Below are 19,767 nucleotides of genomic sequence, written 5' to 3' on the forward strand. Positions count from 1 at the left end.
TACACCGATGTGACCGATTAGACCGATTAGACCGATGTGTGCATTAATTCTATTGAAATTTCGTTCGGTTGCATACCGACTCCAGCGAAAATCAAAAAACCAATTATTACATTAGACTAGATAATTAATTATATTATAGTATTATACTAATATATAATGATAGTTCGAGGTTAGGTTAGGTTAGGAGAAAGTAATGCGATGTTCTTTATTCACTAATAACTATTACTTAGTTTTTTTCACTGGCTGTACGGATGACTATATTGTTTTGAAATTTATATAATGCATATTATACTATTATACAGTACATACATAATATCGGCGTGTATCCATACTTATTTCCCATATAGTATGAGCATAACTATATACTATACAGGTAAGTATCATTAATTCGAGCTCAAATTCTTTGCCGCGTGATTTCGGATAAAAAAATATTTTAAAATGTCAATAAAACCACCACATTACAGGCATAATTATGATTTAATCGATATTCATCGGGTATTGGCAAAAAATCGTCACAACCTTTTATTTTTAATCAAAAAAAATGTAAGTATGTTTATATTTTTACAGTAATTTTTATACACTTTATTATTTTGTTCTTACCCTTTCATTATTTCTAGACATATTATGTTCATAAATCACATCCATTCGATCGAGTTAAGATAAACTTTTAGTTAAATGGTGAAAGTTTCTTTTGAGAAAAAACTAAAATGAGACGTATTAGACTATTACACCATGTATAGTGAGTGTAACGAAAATGTACACTTTTCTATTTTACTTTTGTATTTCTCTATATTATAGGCGTGCAATGTCGTGTATGTAAATGATATCGTAGAATATGTTTACAGTATGATCTTTATAAGTTATCTGTATCGATTGAAAATTACCTTCGAGTGAACTAATGCGGTTCTCTTTAGTCCGTATATGAAAATATTATGATATCATATTATAAACATTACAAGTAATATTGTTATCTAATTGAACAACTATTATTACTATAGTATCACATTGAGTTTGTCATTATGTTCTCTTGTTCTCTTGTATATGGTTTCAAAATAATACCTAGAATATATTTTATAATATAATATATTTGTTGCAGCACTAAATGTGATTCAACGTCAGATTAACTATGTTGGTCAGCGGTTAAGCCAAATTTTAAGAAGGGTTTAATTTATATTTTTGACAAACCTTAAATTTTCATACAAATCAAACAAATTCGCATGTATAATTAATAAACGATAATTATAGGTGTATAATGAATAATGATACACATAAATATTACAGATAAATTCAGGGGCTGGAACCTTTAAGATTTTTTCGGTTCTGGTTCCAGTTCTGTTCTTAAAAAAAAAATAATCGGTGGTGGTTCTAATTTCGGTTCTAAGAATTGTAAGATATGGGTTCCAACAATGGCTCCATCTCTTAGATTTCCTCCAAGAACACCGCTTCTTTCGGTTCCGGTTCCAGTTCCCGCAGTTAACAATAATCAAACACAATATTTTCAAATAGGTAATCAAACAATCTTGAAACTTATAATTTGTACTATATATTAAAAACCCCAAATTAAATCGGAGGTTCTTATTTTTCAGAATAAAATGGATCGGCAAAACAAAAAAACTAGTAACTACCAATACAGACCAAGATAGATTCGGATTTAAATAAAAATATATTGTTTAATTGCAATAATATAATATTCGTCAAACGAGTAAATATGAGACAAGTACATACTTGAAAAATGATTTCTGCAGGAGGATAAGTCCACCGTAAAGCACTCCACAATATGTGCCCGTGTCGTATTGGAGTCTGGTAGAGACTCGTGTAGGAACGACGTCGATGGAAAAGAACAACATTTTTTGGTAAAATATTTGTTCTGACTAATCACAATCTATATCGTTATATATAATCATTGTAGCTCACACACATCATTATATAAATCAATCGAAAATAACACGATTGCGTCGAAAACACCTCGAGCGATTTGGTACTGTAGATTACATACAGGTACCTATACTACTTGCAAAAAAAGCAATAATAAAAAAATTCCAGCTGGCAGTGGTGGTAGGTAATAACGTGGTTGTCGGAGACTATAGGTAGTACGGTGCTAAACGATCACTGTACAAAACGCACACCTACCAACCTAGCGCTAAACTCTGTGTATATTCGAGCAATGTGCCAATACGTATGTAATGTATAATATTATACACAATACACCTGAGGTTGCAGCAGATATGTAACGATAAGACTCAAAAATCGATTAGTTTAAAGCCCAATTGTAAAACGACGAGTGTAATAACGTAGTTAGCGAGCAACTGCAGCCATAATCGACTACAAATATTGTTCTCTAAATGTATTTCATTGGACATTTGGTATATCGTATAATATGGTATATAGATATCAGCAACTTCGTTTCGGTGCGGTATAATAAACTCTATTAATATGTGACCTACGTTACCAAAGTACGACAAATAGGCGTTTTAGGTATTTACAATATGCCCTAAAAAAAAACTTATTAGTGTTTGAAAAAATAAGTTTAGATGTGACTCAAGCGCCCTTCCCCTCAAATTCACTATTAGCTATTGTACACGTTTGATAGTACTGTACCGTTATCATGACATATCGTGACAGCAACTTTATTATTGTCATCTTGTCGTCAGACCGACAGTCACTTTCAATTATTATGATATCTTTAGCTGTAATGATTGCAACTAAAGTGTCTTACTATCATTGTGTGGATCCGCGCGTAAGGAGTGATGCAGGTGAAGTTGGTCTTGGGTGGCAGTATTGTGCTAAACAGTTCCCATCCGTTTCCGGTTTTTCGAACGGAAAAAAAGATGAAATATTGTTCAATCTGTAGTTAGATCTGTTGCCTATTTCGTGTTTGTTATAAATTTACAATAGCCAACCTAGTATAACCTAACCTAAACTAACCTGTATTTGAAAAAATAATTGGCAACAATAATCGGCTAAAATAAAAATAGCGATTTAGTTATCAAAGCATGATATTTTATTATTGTTGTTTTTTACTTTCTGGTCTCGAATCGTGTAATGGAGACGAGTAGCGAGAACGATATAAGAGAATATAAGAGTATAGGAGAATGATCGAGTCATTTCCGAATCCACAGTTGTCCTTAGTCCGAGCCATTTCCATGTTGTGTCTGTCATGTCCAAGTCATTGCATTACGTTGTGTTAAACATTTAAATTCATAAAACACTGTAATATAATAGAATTCATTCAAAGTCAAAAACTAAAATGTATTAAAATCTAGTGCTTACTGCTTATTTGTGTAGGTTTGATATGAAATATAAAAATACTAGCTATTTTAGATTTAATGAAGACCAATGTAAATACCGTTTGTAAAAATGAAGATATATTAAAATGCATATAGTGAGCATAATTATACCCCACCCTGTCTAGAAATTGAACGATGAGTTTGAACATAGATAAAAATAAAATTTGAGCTCTAATAACCTATCATCACTATTTTTCAAACTATTTATTGAAATTACCAACTATTATTTTACAGATCGACATACACCGTTAATATTATGATTTTTGGTATCAAACGATAAGGTTTGGCCGGGTTATAACTGTAGACCTGCATGGTTGAGTGTTTTGTATTAGATTCAACCAAAGATTACGCATTTGTACCGACATAATATGAATATTTATTTATCAAATTTATATTTTACTATCGCTACGACTAATAATGAAAAATAATTTTTTTTTATATAAATACTTACAGTATTATATTTTTCTAAAAAGGTTATTTAGTGAAATTTCTTTAAAAAAAAAAAAAGTTCACGGGAGATCTGAAGCCCTCCCTTTTATACTTAGCTGTATAGGTTTATGTGTTGTAGAAACGCGACATTTGCGATTTACGCTCTAGCGATTACAGAATGCAGCATTAAATTATATAATAATATGCGCATCGTTAGCGTCGCTATAGTGTTATTGTCTCGTCACTTTAGAACTTTTGAACCATTTAGTTGAAAATGTATATATATATTACATTGTTATGCGCACACGCGTTTCAACAATGGGTTAATATATTACTTCCTTGTATAACACCTATATTATAGGTCCAATAATGACGTATCTAGTATTTTTTATCTTGTGTAATGAAACTAAATAAACTTCTGATTTTTTATAGTTAAGAGTTAATTCAAACCAAGAAAAAAAAATTTTAAAATTGTTTATTGATCAATATATTATTGTGTGTTCTTTTACTTGAAATAATTATTCCAATTTATAATAAGGTTTGAAAGAAATCAGAAATTTACACAAGGTAAAAAAAAATGTCATGTATACGCTAAATATTTTCGATTAAGTAGCAAAACCAATTTCGGGTGTGTATTCTCACTGTGATTTTAAAATATGATAAATATTTTGTGTAAGGCTCAAATTTGGGAGACAACTACAGTGTAATATCCCTATATGATGTGTAATACGTTAAAATCGACGTCTTTTGAGTGGGATATTCCAGCTCTCATTAAAGTCGATTTCTAAGACTCATCGTAAAGCTTGCATCAACACAATTTAATTCACTCGTCACGTCGGTACAACAACTATACGGACCTAAAATCTTACACCGTACTTTTAGCACCATAAGTTTATAAATTATGTATATAAATAATATGAAATGTTCAAAGTATACTTTAATTGCAGACTTTACCTTCGGCAGAGTTGTAATATTTATTATTTATTTATTATATTCGGGATATTAAAACGGCAGATAAAATATTTTTAAAATAATATTATTATAACATGTTATCATTAATATTCAATCATATTTTATATCGCACCTCACACCTGTGTTGATCAAATAATATAATATTTTAATTGAAGGCTTTATATATTTTTATCAAATAAATACGTTATTCTAGTACTTATCCAAATAATTATTATCGAGCATATGGCGGCGATGTTTGAATTTGTACCATTATTCACCATACACGTTCAAATAAAAATGTTATCATTATTGAGAACTAATTAAAATCACACGAATAATAACAGTAGAAAACGATTTTCTCAATATGCCATAGAATATTACATGAATAAATGAACGTTAATATGGTATCGTGACTTGCAACATTATACATTATTATTATCCTGCACTGCTTTTCGGCGTGGGCTAGCAGATGTTTGGGGAATAACAATATAATTTCGAAGGGTAAAAACTAGAAAACATTGAAGTAATACGACAAATACGTATAATTACGAACTGGTGTATATTTATTTTAGAGAAAAAATTACCTGTGTATAATTTCAGAAAATATCTGTTTGAGCGTTTCGAATAATTATTACCAAGGGACATATTTTATATTACAAAAGACACCTTTATGTACATTTTGTTTCAAGGCATTTGACGCCTTTGTTGGATTAAATATTATTGTATGCGGCTATGCGCATATAAGTGCATAACATTAGGCCAAACTCACGTTTTTCGGAGGATCACGAGTACCTATTTATTTATTTTATAGAACTAGTTGACGAAAATTTAAAAACGAATTTCTGTATCGAATTCAAATTGAGCGAATATTTTTATGTCCGACCACAATATAGAAATATTTTTGTTCGCTTAAGAAACTGGCTGAATATATTAAAATATACCGTCAGAAGTATAATATTATATTATTTTTAAATTATTTAGGTTTTAAGACATATCCATATATTAGTATATCCAGGTAAGGTATTCAATATGCATTTTTCAATTTATACATAATAGTGCTGGATTTAACAACTATAGTGATTTACTGCCAGCGTGTCGCGCATGAAAATAAATACCTATCATTCGCTTCTAAATATAATTATATTTTCTAAATAGTCATGAATATTAGTATGGCTAAAACATCAATTTAAGGGACATTTTCAGAAATTGTGAATGCTAGACTTGCAATATATACCTACACGTGGGATAACCAAAGACTGTAAATGCAGGTTATTATGTCCTGTCTTATTATGGTAATCGTATGAGAATTAATTACAGAACACGCCATTTAACTAGGTCAAATGCTTGTTTCGTTTCCTTCGATCGACGAGGTTTTTTTTAAAAACTTATTCTGTCTTTGTTTTCTCTGGTACGAAAAAAGTTATTCCATTATCATTATTTTTTTTTTCACAACGTTATATTATGCACCAAGCAAATTTATACATTTAAGAATAAAGTACCTACAGTGAAATAAACTTTTTCAGTATTTTTCTTTTTAAAAAAAAAGCATTAATTCACTACTTTTAAAAAACGTTAATGTAATTTTAAACATAAAAGCGTTTTTAAGAAAAATTAGGTAAGTAACGTGATTAAAATACACTTAAAATCTTATTTTGAAAAGAAAAAAAAACAAATACTGGTCCATGTAACTTTCATTCATCTGAATGCAAATGAAATACATTACGTTAAAATAATCGATTTAAGAACATGGTCACTATTACAGTCGCAAAAAAAAATAGTTTTTTAGGTGTTTGTTTCGTACACAAGATAATACGATTAAACAATATTCCTATACAAAGAATACTAAACATATTCGTGGATTTTTAATTTTAGTATTTTCCCAATGTGGTATTACGCCATACGGCTATACCTAATATATTTTGTTCTGTAGTATAAATTTCTAATAATTGTTTGATGTATAGTTTCTTAGAAAGTTTTCAACAATTTTTGTGGTTGCTATTAATATTTTAATGACTAAATAGATAGTTCAAAAATCGAAAAACTCAGTTATTATAATGTCCTAGCCTTTAATTGCACAACACTCGTATTTTTGTGCATTTGATTTGTTTAGTTTTTAATTTACGTTGTGCGTGATATATTATAAGTTATAACACCACTGTTTTTATAAATAATTAGAAACACCTAAAGTGGCTCAAGAAAATTCCGATGTTGATGAGTTATAATATGATAATGTATCAGGTATTTAGGATACAACACGTTATTTATTGAAAACTCTAAAGACCGTCGTGGGACCGATTATATAGATAGCAGTAAATATTAAAATCGAACGATATTCCTAATACAAAACAAACAGGAATATTAAATAGATACTGATATTAATATCGAAGTATAGATAACATTGCCTTATTCGACACCGAGGAAACATCATAATTATATTACACTTAAAAAATAATATGACAATAATTCATCACTATTAGACTACCTGCTGTATCAAACAGTTGCGATTACGCACAGATGAAGTAAACGATAGAATATAATATTATGTACCATGATGTACAGGGTACGGAACTTATGCATATTTTACTATTTGCATATTATTTCTTAGGAAACTGCAAATTCAATACCTGATTCCGCACAAATCCGTTTCATAATATTTATAAATACAACTCGAATTCAGAAATGCATGTTGATTATTTATTTAGTAAATCAACAAAATAAATCAAAAATTATAAATTAAAAAAGAGATCCATATTATGCTTTACCATATTCATCTAAAGTCCATATTTTGAATGGGTACTTGCGATAAATGTAATACATATATTTTTCTTGCGTGCATAATGATAATATATTAATATATTTAGTATTAATATTTATGTTTAAATTTAAAAATGAACTTTTTTTTAAAATATAAAATTATAATGCATAATATTATAGTTTCGCTCATTTTTTAAATGTATGAAAAATTATGCATTTTTTAAAATTAAATCATATGTAAATGCATGTTTTTATAAAAAAAATTACATATTATTATTACACTGCATATTCTTATTTAAGATGCACATATTATCATGAATTTTCAGCACAAAAAATACAGAGCAGTGATGCTTTCGAGTTATAATATTACCCGTTCGCTGTTATTCATAGATACCTGCTGCAGATACCACCACAATATTTATCGTTGTCCGGTGAAAATTCAGTAAAACGGGGTGGCTCACTCTGTATAATATGCACGGTGAACGCATATTTACGATATCATCGTAACAAATAAGTAATAACAATTATTGTGCATCATACATTAGGCAGTAACTGAGGAGCCAGTTTTGATGGAAGAACGAATATTTTTATTGATTACTCTGTTGAGAATAATAAATTATATATTTTTGTCAAAGAAGTATAGTAACAAGAACTACTAATTTTATTTTTTTATTAAATATTTATACTTATTTTATTTTGAATGTGAGGCTTGATGGGTATTCTGCAGAATCTGTACTAAAACAATATTGGACCCCCTCCTCCCCCTCTCACCACCAAAAGAAATTTGTTTTCAGTTACGGCTTTGTATAATGTATGTATAATATGCGTTCCATTATAAATATACTAATTATTAATATTATACCTATACAATATCAAATAGATGATATACTCGCTATAGTAGGTATGTTACATTTATATCGATTTCAAGACCGCAAACTCATTATATTATGTATATAGTCTTCATATTTTTGCACGTAGATACATATTGTCATTATATATATTTATAGCATATAATGTACGTATTATATTATCGTGTATAAATATGACGTATAACCTACGTTCCCATCGGGCCGTGCATTATAATAATAATATTATAATATAATAATAACGTCGTGGAAACGATACGCGCGCGCGGCTGTCGCGTGAAAACTCAATACCCGCGAGAGACCGAATCCCAAACGCACATCTCGTTTTCGAGTGTTTGCTCCTCTCTCTCTCTCTCTCTCATTCGTGTTAATGTAATATATAAATAATAAAATTATTATAATCACACGCACATGCACGACATACTCACCGCACGCATTTAAATCATCGGCCGTCTCGTCTACGAGCCGTTATAGTAATTAAAATGTAACTATATAGTAGGTATATATACCTATAAGTGCAGTGCATCATAATATGATATCGTATCGGCACAGAAGATAACGCAATAGTTTCACACGAGTCTACTGTTGGTCCATTGGAAATAATAATCATAATAATATAATTTGAGCTGCTGCAGAATTCACTTTGAGAGCTTATTGTAGCATACGTCACGAGTGTTAACCCTACATAATAATATGAAATTGTGTATTATATTATTTATATTGTAGCGTCGACCTATGATATATATTACTTTGTGAGCGCTTACGACGTATTTTTATTATATAATAGTATGCCACACACGATTTAATATTATATACTAACTTTATAATATGTACTGAGGGCGGTTGTGCGTATTAATATATTATATAGATCGTAATTTGTATACGTTCAGCGGGAAATCGTAATAATTTGTCTCGGACGACCTGTTCTTACGCCGAAAGTGGATCAATTAAAATTAAAAATAATAAATTGGTGAGGGAGAGAGCAAATCAAGTAAGGTCCGACGTTAAACGATTTACGTCCCGCGTAGAGTGGAAAAAAAAACACAAAATAATAAAGGACTCTCGGGTATGGCATAATATCACGCCTTCCGTGGCGGCGGGGTGATGGTACAGTATATACGATTCCTTTTGTCGGCTAAGCCGCCACGCGGGGCGGCTTATAAAACAAACAAAAACGGTTCTTGTAATGCCGTCCGTGATGCGGAAAATTTTTTTTTTTAATGGTTTATTTGTACGAGAAATTGGATTTCGGATTTTTTTTCATCATTATCCATTATAATATATATAGGCACAGTACCTATTATTCGTTCCAAGTTCGATTAAACACTCTACGGACTAAACAATACAATGACCGGGAGAAAATATTATATTATCGTCGTCTATAGGTACAAGATTGAAAAAAGGAAAAAATTAAACTAAAACTATAATGCCGCGGTTACCAAAGCAAAGCTAATGACGGCAGGGTGGATGCAATCGTGAGGCGGTCGAAGGCGTTTACCCCAAATCGTTTTTCGGGATTTCAAAAATTAATAATCCACCGGTTTGGTTCCATCTAAAAATTCAAAACCGTTTTAGACATGAACCAAAGGTACATGACACTGCAGGTACCTATAAATCGTACAATAAAATATAACAATGCATGCTGGTACATGTCCTATACAATTATTATCAATCAGAAAAAATTAAATATAATATATAAAACATTATTTGATTAGCAATCGATGAGGTAAATGTACTCGACAAATCAATCCATATAAATTTGATGTATTTTATTTCCTGGTGACTTTTGTATCAAGAATATATCAATATTATAATATTGCTCCATACTATGATTTGTTTTCAAAATTATAAATTCAGAATATTGCAAATACAATCAATAAATAAATTTATAACTAAATAATTTGGGGAGGGGGGTGTAAATTAATTAGTTATACCCTGGGGAGGCTTAACTAGGATCTTTTATAAGTTTGGTAAGTTTACTCGGACCAGGGTAGATATATTATTTTAGACTTTTGTAGTAAACATCATACAAATTACAATATTAATACATTCAGGTTATACGACTTACTTTCACAGAACGCTGAAAGCATTTCGATATGATATTTTACCTGCATTTTGGGAAGGGGTGTAGCCCCTTCAGTCTAGTCACTGAAGCGATGTACTAATATAAGCCATTTACTCTTTTTTCTTATACATAATAAGTTATTATATATTAGAAAAAAGAGTAAATAGCTTATTATTTATAACAGTTGATAAGTATTAAATTGATTGTTTACGTTAAGTACGGTCATACTTTTTTTTTTATAGCTTTTATTTAAAAATACACAATCATACTTCTTATACTTATTAATTGTGTAAAATATAAATAAAATAATTTCATCATTTCCAATTTGAAAATAATGATTTGTACATTATAACTTGTATTGTACATGTCTAAAATAATATACTGTAACACAATACATATAAATTATTAGGTGTATTAAAATTCAAAATTTTAAAATTGGACATAATATTATTCTTTTAAAATCCGTTCTGGTTGAACGACCAGGAGTAGATGATGTATTATTATGCTGAAAATTGGACCGGCGAGAGTTTTGGCGTGTTGTGTTACAGCCATGAAATCCGTCTAATAGTGGATTAGTAATTTATTTGTAATAATCTCTTCCGGATTAATAAACTCACAGCATATTGTTCCGGATTAATTTTATAGACATTTTTGGTTATTGGCACATCGGCAGACAATAGGACTATACGGTAGTTGATTTTTGACGTTGTAGAAACAAGTTTAAAAGTTGTATAAATTATGTATTCTTTATATACGAATCCCCGAATTAAAATTGATTTTACTACCGTATTTGATAGTATTACGACTACAATGGAACGACTATACATACAATATACATTATACATATAATATATATATATGATGACCGAATAATAGTAATGGAGTATATTACAAGCGGTGTTTTACAGCTATTATATTCGCTTTGTTTGCTCCATAGTTAACTTAATGAAAATTCAACGTTTCCCTTAAATAAATAAATAATAATGATAAAAAAAAAAAAACAAAACAAAAATGTGTGTGTTTATAAATTAAGAGAACAATAAAAATGAATGGCGAATTTAAAACCGACTTTTATTTATTTATTTTTTCGTAAATCTTTTTTTCGACTGTTCTCCGGCGAAAAGCTCGATTTCCTTGTGCAGTGTTTGATGTATATGTGTGTATACATGTTTGTTATTATTTCATTTCGAGTTTTTTTTTTTTTTGCAACTCGGAAAAGCGATAAAATAAAAACGTTGATAATAGAACAACAGCGGCGCGTGTGTGCACGTATATAGGAGAGCGGATGAAGAGTAAAAGAGAAGGAGCAAAAAAAAAAAAAAACGAAACTAAAAAACACATAAAAACCAGCGGCAGTAAACAAAAAAAAAAAAAAAATAGCGGGCAACGTTTTGTTGGCACAATTTACGGCAAATAAAAACGAACGCATCCGGACTAAATGAAATAAACCAATACGACAAGCGATGTCCGGATGCGAATATAAAAGGGATGGAATTCACCCTCGGAGCCGGTGTGTTTTTTTCGCCGCCGTGCTTTATTTATTTTATTTTATATTTTTATTTCACTTTTTATGACGAAACCAAACGAAACGAGACTGCAGCGTTATATTATTATTATCATTATCATTATTACTATACTATTATTATAACGCGAAAACCGCTACACGCGTTCGCTATATTTCGTCCGATCGAAAAAAATTAATGAAACAATGACCGCTGCCATTCGTCGTATACGTTATACAATATATTATATTATATGCATGTATTATGCACATGATATATGCGCGAGTGGGTGTATTATATTATTATACGACGCATGTTCGTCAGAACGACCGTAATTATCATATCGTAATATGTATATTATTCCCGTGTACATTATGTACAGTGCGATATCGTGATTTGTGCCAAACACATAAAAAATAAACCCACACACGAGGGGACGGGGTGGGCAATATTGTGTATAATATAGAATATGCCCGGGGCTAGTCGAATAGACAACAGATTGCTGCAGGGTTCCACGCCCGTCCGCTCCAGGGCGACGACACCCCGTCAATAGGTTTCAGCGCGCTATCGTCACGCCGCCACTGTGCATAATATACGCGGTCGTCGTTAATAAATAATAGTGTGTGTGTGTGTGTGTGTGTGTGTGCGCGTGTGTGTGTGTGTGTGTGTGCGTGTGTGTGTCCGCGTGTGTGAGCAGCGGTCGCGGGTGATTTGTGACCGGTCGGCGGCGGGACTTATGGTTTGTGATCGACCTCTAATTGCGTTATTTCCTATCACGCGGGCCCCTCCGCGGCGAGCGAAAAATAATAATAATACAAAATACGAAATTACTATTGTAATACCGTCATCCAAACGCCCGCTATATTATATAGGTTGGGTTATACCTATGTATTATTTACCTGCGGGCAGTGGTGGCGGGAAATCAAAACAGCGTGCAAGGTTCCTGGACAGGTAGACCGCTGCAAAAATGACTGACAGGTATGGAGCAAAGGGCTCCTCCTCCTCATTTATTCTCTGCGGTGTATACATAATATCGTTCGCCCTTTTCCACTCACACACACTCGCTCACTCTCTCTCTTTCTCTCCTCCCCTCCCTCTCAAAAACCTATTTATAAATTATAAGTCGTTTTTCATTTATTATGTTATGTTTACCTATCGCTGTTATGGTGTTATTGCTTATGAATTAGGTGAAAAAATAAATATCATCAAGTACACTATTTGTTGTACCTATTCACTTTCCATGCTTTGTTATACACCATTATTATCTGATAACAAACTAGTTTTTCATAGAATCGTGGCTATACTAGATAGTTCGTACAAACAAAAAAATGTAATCATAAAAAAAATATTAACCAAGGAGTTTATTGAGTGTCGTAAGTATGTTCAAAACTCTGCTCTGTATTCAATTAAAATATGATATTATAGTAACTAGTGAGTATATCCTATGAGTAGGTACCAAACTACCAACTACCAACCTTCATGAGCATACGATGATTCGTTACACCGGACTGCACATGATATTATGTACATTTACTTAAATCACACGTTAAATTTTTTACGTAATACCTGCCATTATATTTTTATAAGTGACTGTATGTCTGTATACTATTATTATAAAATCAATAGTAATAATTGGTGATACGTGTACGATTTTTATTAAATAAACCATCATTTTTTTATGCCCGTCTTACATTGTATCTGTGTATTCTATTAACACACGTAAACCGCAAACGAGATACAATTGCGATTTTGATTTCATGTATTCTAATTTAAACCAATAAAATAACATAATGTATTTTCTAAAATTATTGAATTAACAATACGTGTTCGCAAAAATAAGAATTAAATTAATTCTAATACAAATTTAAAAAATATTTTAAGGGTTAAGAATTACATGAATAGCAACAGGCAACAGTGAAATATGATATCTGCAGGTCTCTACATTTTCTAAATTATGGTAAATGAACAATGCAACTATTTAGTTTAGGAATGGTATTATCACTATTTTTGCACAACTATTTAAGTATCGTATCAATAATTATCAATTATAAATTCTATGATAAATATTATCATCTTTATTTTAAAAATGCATATACGTACTGACTACGTAGTACGGACTCGGAAACTACTAAGCCAATTGCCAGCAATTTTTGCACACATATTCTTTGAGGCCCGACACTCCTTTGCTTTGTACTTCCATCCTTTTAGGTCCCTATACATGAATTTTTTTAAGACTCACGAAAGTAATAAAAGTAAACCATATATTTTCGTTTAATTGTTTTCTATTAACATGTGCAACAACTGGCGCTGTCAGACTCGACAACTACTATCGACCAATTTTGAAAAAATGTTTCAGAGATTGTTCTTGGAAATATCAGGAAAATTCCAATACGCCGCAGACAGATAGCCCATCTCGTTCGAATTAATTTATCAAGTGAGGTATCCGACGCTTATTGGCCTGTGATATACTAAAAACGAGATACACCGACATACCTACTTATTTCATGTTTTTAATTTTCTCTTGAGTTAAACAGCTATTTATAGTTTAGTTACATATAGGTATAATGTAATTTAATATTCAATAATAATGTATTCATTATTGGGCATTTCATTCAATATGTCTGTATGATTTTGCAAACACAATCCTATAGGTATTATATATAGAGTGTCATATTTATATATATTTTTAATGTGTACGATTGTACTATATGTATTATAATTGTAACCTATATTTTATACCACTTTAGTATAATGTTATACACAAAACAAAAATAGTTTCCGGCTTACGCAGTTTGCGTGTGTTTACGTTATTGTATTGCTTATTTTTCGTATTCGTCTCACTTTGTTACACTTGTTTTGTTAAAGAATCTATAAACGTCGTTGTTTTCCACACACGCTATATACATATTTTATGTAATATTGTGTAGGTACATACATACCTGCACGCGTATATATTTCATAATACGCGCCTTATACAATACAAAACGACATTGTGCGTACACACTACACATATTCACAATAATATATACATTTATATGCATATATACACGTTCAGATATATAGGACCCCAAGCGATTTTAAGTAAAACTTACTCGAATATACAAACATGTACGAAACGCTATTGATATCTCTGCCGCGGGCGGGCGGACGCGACGCCGCACATGCGTACACCTATGTATCAGCGGATATATATATGGTATAGCTAGTAAGTGCATAAATCGTTTTAGAGGTGTGTGTATGTGTGTGTGTGTGTGTGTGTGTATCAGTACATTTATATATACGAGAAATAAAACGGAAGATATATATAATACATGTACTCGGAGTGTGTGTGGGTGAGAGAGAGACCCATTTTGTGTCGTTTCGCAATAGTCAAATCGAGTTACGTTCGCCGACGACGGTGAGACGTCCAAATAAAAATCCTCGACTCTGTGCGCGAGCGGGGGCTTTTACGGGCCACTAAACAAAGTGCGTTTTTCGTGGCAAAAACTTTCCTTTTTTTTTTGCTTCTCGCATCGCCCATCCCCTCCACCCACGACTCACCGCCACTTCCGCGTATGCCGCGCCCCAAAATGTATATGTACGCACAAACACGTGAGCGCATGTATATGTATATAAGTATATAATATTATATAAGTGTACATCCGCGTACTTATATGTACGTATATACTCTACACACGCACGACGAAAATTGGCTGCCAAGCTCGCGAGTTCGGCGAAAAATAAATCAATTGAAACGTTAAACCCGCCGAGGGCACCGAGCGAGTGTATATGTAGGTAAAGGTATGCTATTCATATACATACACACATATATGTATAGTGTACTTTGGACGAATCTGACGAAGTGATGTGAACGTCCGTAATGGTATATAAAATATATACTTAACTCGATCATTTTTTTCCATTTTAAACTTTTTTTTGATTCAACCTACACCCTGCACGCTCAAGCCCTATTGCTGTCTCCTTGTGACCACTGTACGTGCAAAGACCCCTCCGAAGTCCGATACGATAATATATATTATATGATACCTACCTATCTTCTATACTAAACAACTTCACTGAAGTACTGATGCCGCCCCATGCCCTCCCTAAAAGCTTATTTATCAGTGGAACGTCCAATATTCGAGTTGCCATTGTTTATCACCACCGAATTCTCACTTCTATCCACCCACCCACCCATCATCCCACAACATCACCCACATACAAAGCAAATGGAATCGGCCCTCGTCTCTAATGGAAATTAAAACGATTCGTTAAACCCGCACCGGGCGGTGGCGATAAAAAGAACTTACCACTTAAGCAAATCTCGTTTTTCTTCCATTTTTCTACTTTTTTTTTTCCGTCTGCCGGTTTTATTTTATAAAAGAAAACGTCCCTTTTTTCCATTTTGGTTTGATCAATTGTGTAAAACAATTGGCTTCAAAGACCTATAAACTTCGCGTGCGGCGTGTTCCCCCGGGACAAACGTCCGCAAAATCGGTGGTTCGGAAGCATGTATATATATTTTTTTTTACATTATTGTTACATTGTATCTACCTATTGGCTATTACATAAAGCATAAATTTATACAACCGAACAAAATGAGATTTCACGAATTCCACGGACTTGGCGCATCATATATATTATTTATAATATTATAATGTAAAATATATTATCAATTTATGTCTTATTCAATGCACATGCGATGATGTTATATTATTATGTGTTAGGTACTGATATCGCTTAGAGATTTGGTTGGAATATTGTATATGTAATCAATTTTATATAGATGTACGTTTTGAATTTTGATTAATTCACAAAAGATCAGTCACGTAGGTACCCTATTTCTCAATTATTATAACATAATACTGTAATATAATATATTAAATAACCGTTCTAATTTGCCAAATGCCGAGTTGCAGGGGTTGAATAAAAAAAGAAATCTTTTTTTTTATAATAAGGTTATTTTTAACGTTTTAAAATAATGTAAAAAAAATATTTTTGAATGCTTAAAATAATTTTTGAAATATAAGTATCTCACGTTAAATTGATCACTCGGTGTTGTGGTGATTAATGTAAATTGTAAAGTGAATGTGCCATTTGGCCTATACCGCAATAGAAACGGTGCAGTATTTACGCCAAAAAACGAATCGAACAAATTATATATCATAAACTTATATTAAACTATGGCACACTGTACCGCACGCACTTACAACCGAATTATTCAAAACTACAGCAATATAGAATATAGTGGCCATAACTATCGTTATTATTATTATTTTCTGTCAAGGGTTGAACACTGCAACACAATACAATCGAACCGATAACAGAAAATTATTATTAATAATAATCGTGAAAGTCCGTAACTACTGCAGCAGTGCCGCCGCGACAACGCGCTCGTTTCGAAAAGCTAATTGTGCCGTGAGAAAAACGGCAGTTGCCAAGCGTTTTTTCTTCTCTCATTTACAACCAAAGCTTTTCATTTACCGAACGATTTTTCTCCACTCTCACTACCCTCCCTCCAACACACACACACACACACACACACACACGTAATTATTATTATTTCTTTATATTATTATACTGCAGGTACCTCACACCCCGCGACGCCACTACGTCAAACACCGCGCCGCGGTCGGCTTTTTTTTCATATTTATTATTATTATCGTTATCGTTATTATTTTTCTTTTCCATTCTGTCATTGTTATTAACGAAATTATCCGGACGATTTGATAATAGACTTCGGCAACGAGTCGCCTGACAAACCGCATTTAATGAACTCGAAGTTCATTGTATTGCCGGCGCGACCGTCGCCTAATCATCGCCTACCGGATCGGCACCCATTGTGCCGCGGACGCGTTATTAATGATCGCCGCCGATGGTAAACATTCGTTTTGTGAGCCCTTAAAACGCATTTACACGTCGAACGGCAATGTTCTGTGTACAGTTGGCGGCGGCAGCACGGTGCGGGAGGGAGCGGATGAAAAAAAAATAATAATAATAAAGTACTGCGAAAAAAAATTTAATTAAATCGTAATCGCAATCGTGTCCGAAGCCTGCCACAAATGAAATGTGTAAAACGCACCAATATAAACTTAATGATATATATGTACGATATTATTAACACAGCGTTAATGTTAAGTCAACATTAAATAGTAGGTACCTAAATATATATCGTGCATGCGCTTCCGAATTGTTGGGTTTATGTTTATCCCCAAATATTTACCGACTGTTGGCAATTCAACGGGCAGCTAAATTAAGTCAATCGACGCCGCAATTATCATAATATTATATGTTACAACAAACAATATACACAAAACAATGACGTTCCTTTAATATATTGTTTAAAATAATGACTAATAATTGAAGTGCTTTATAATTTACCTTATTATTATGTTAGTAAGTAGTATAACTGTAATTTATAATCACCAAAATGAAAAAATTTATTATGAGCTGAAATAAAAAAAAAATGTATAGATGTGTACATTATATCGGTACGAGTATACTATTATAGAAGTCGCCACTATTACAATTTACAATTAATGATATTATGAAACCATTTAGATTTAAAATGAAGATCTTGGGATTGGTATTGATATTTGATACCCACTATGAGAATAGACTATGGATAGTTCCCGACTAGTGCGGGTTCACGGTGCTGAATTATTTTATTTTCATACATTTTTTGTAATTTTTAAATTCTTTTAAGATTTTACCTTAAAATGTAAAGAATTATAGTGAGTGAAATTGTATTTCATAATGTTTTTGTAATTTTTCGATTATTAATAGTCACTTTGGTGGTACTTGCGGGCGACCGAAAACTAATAAAATATTACCAGTGTTTGCTCAGTGTGTGTTTCATTATTGGGAGTCATAAAAGGGAGTGGAATTAACTATTAAGTGGATCATATGTTAGCACGATAGTTTTTTTTCTCTCTCGGACAGAAATAAAACAAATTCACGAAAAATCATTTCTTATCTTAGAGTAAAATCACCTATTACAAAAATTATATAGGATAATATTTTTTAAGTGTATGATATATCGATTTTATATGTTGTTAGGAACTATCTAACTTTGTATTCGACTTTCAAAATAAAAATAAAACAGTTTAATTTAAATAATGTTTAAACTGTTATGAGATAATATTAATCGAATCGATATTAATGTCATATTGTCCTCAAAAATATTATTTTCCATCGTTTTTACATTTTTTATAATTTTTATTATTCATTATCAAGATTTGACTTTAAGATTTCTCAAAAACATAAAAAAAAAATGATCATGGGTAAATGCGGTATGTCCGTATGTTACGAGTGGGCCAGGCAGAGAAAACAAACAGTGCGATGACATTCTTAAGTAGTTGGTAGTTAATAACTTGCAAAAGTGGTCCCAAGTTTTATTATATAGAAATTATAGGGGTATTGCACTATAATTTCCGACTGCCGTATTGGATGTCGTGGGGGTGAAAGACATATTACATAGGACTTTTTTTTATAGATATAACGCCATAATTGAGTTACTGAATTATTCGTTGCACTGTATGTCGATATTTTCATTGTTCATTTTCATATTAATAGAAATACGCCTTCGTGCTTTTTTGAAATATTAATCCTGTATTTTACAAAATCAACTGCAGTTATGTGTATTGCATTATACTCTAAATTTTTGTATAGGGATTTATTTTTTATTAGATTCTAGTAACCACTACTATAGTAATGTAACTAGTAGTACATGTACAATGCACAAAATAAAAACATTTTCACTTGATGTTTATAGCTAAGTAATCGTTAATAAATATATTTTTACCCACATTTTCTTACACGTCACATTGAACTACTTCGCTTCTTTGACGGCGGTTAAACAATATGTTATATAATATATTTTCCGCTGCGCAATAAGATGTTTATATTAATACCATATATTTACTGTAAGTTGG

This window comes from Myzus persicae, unplaced genomic scaffold (genome assembly GCF_001856785.1).
Source record: "Myzus persicae strain clone G006 unplaced genomic scaffold, MPER_G0061.0, whole genome shotgun sequence".
Classification (NCBI taxonomy): domain Eukaryota; kingdom Metazoa; phylum Arthropoda; class Insecta; order Hemiptera; family Aphididae; genus Myzus; species Myzus persicae.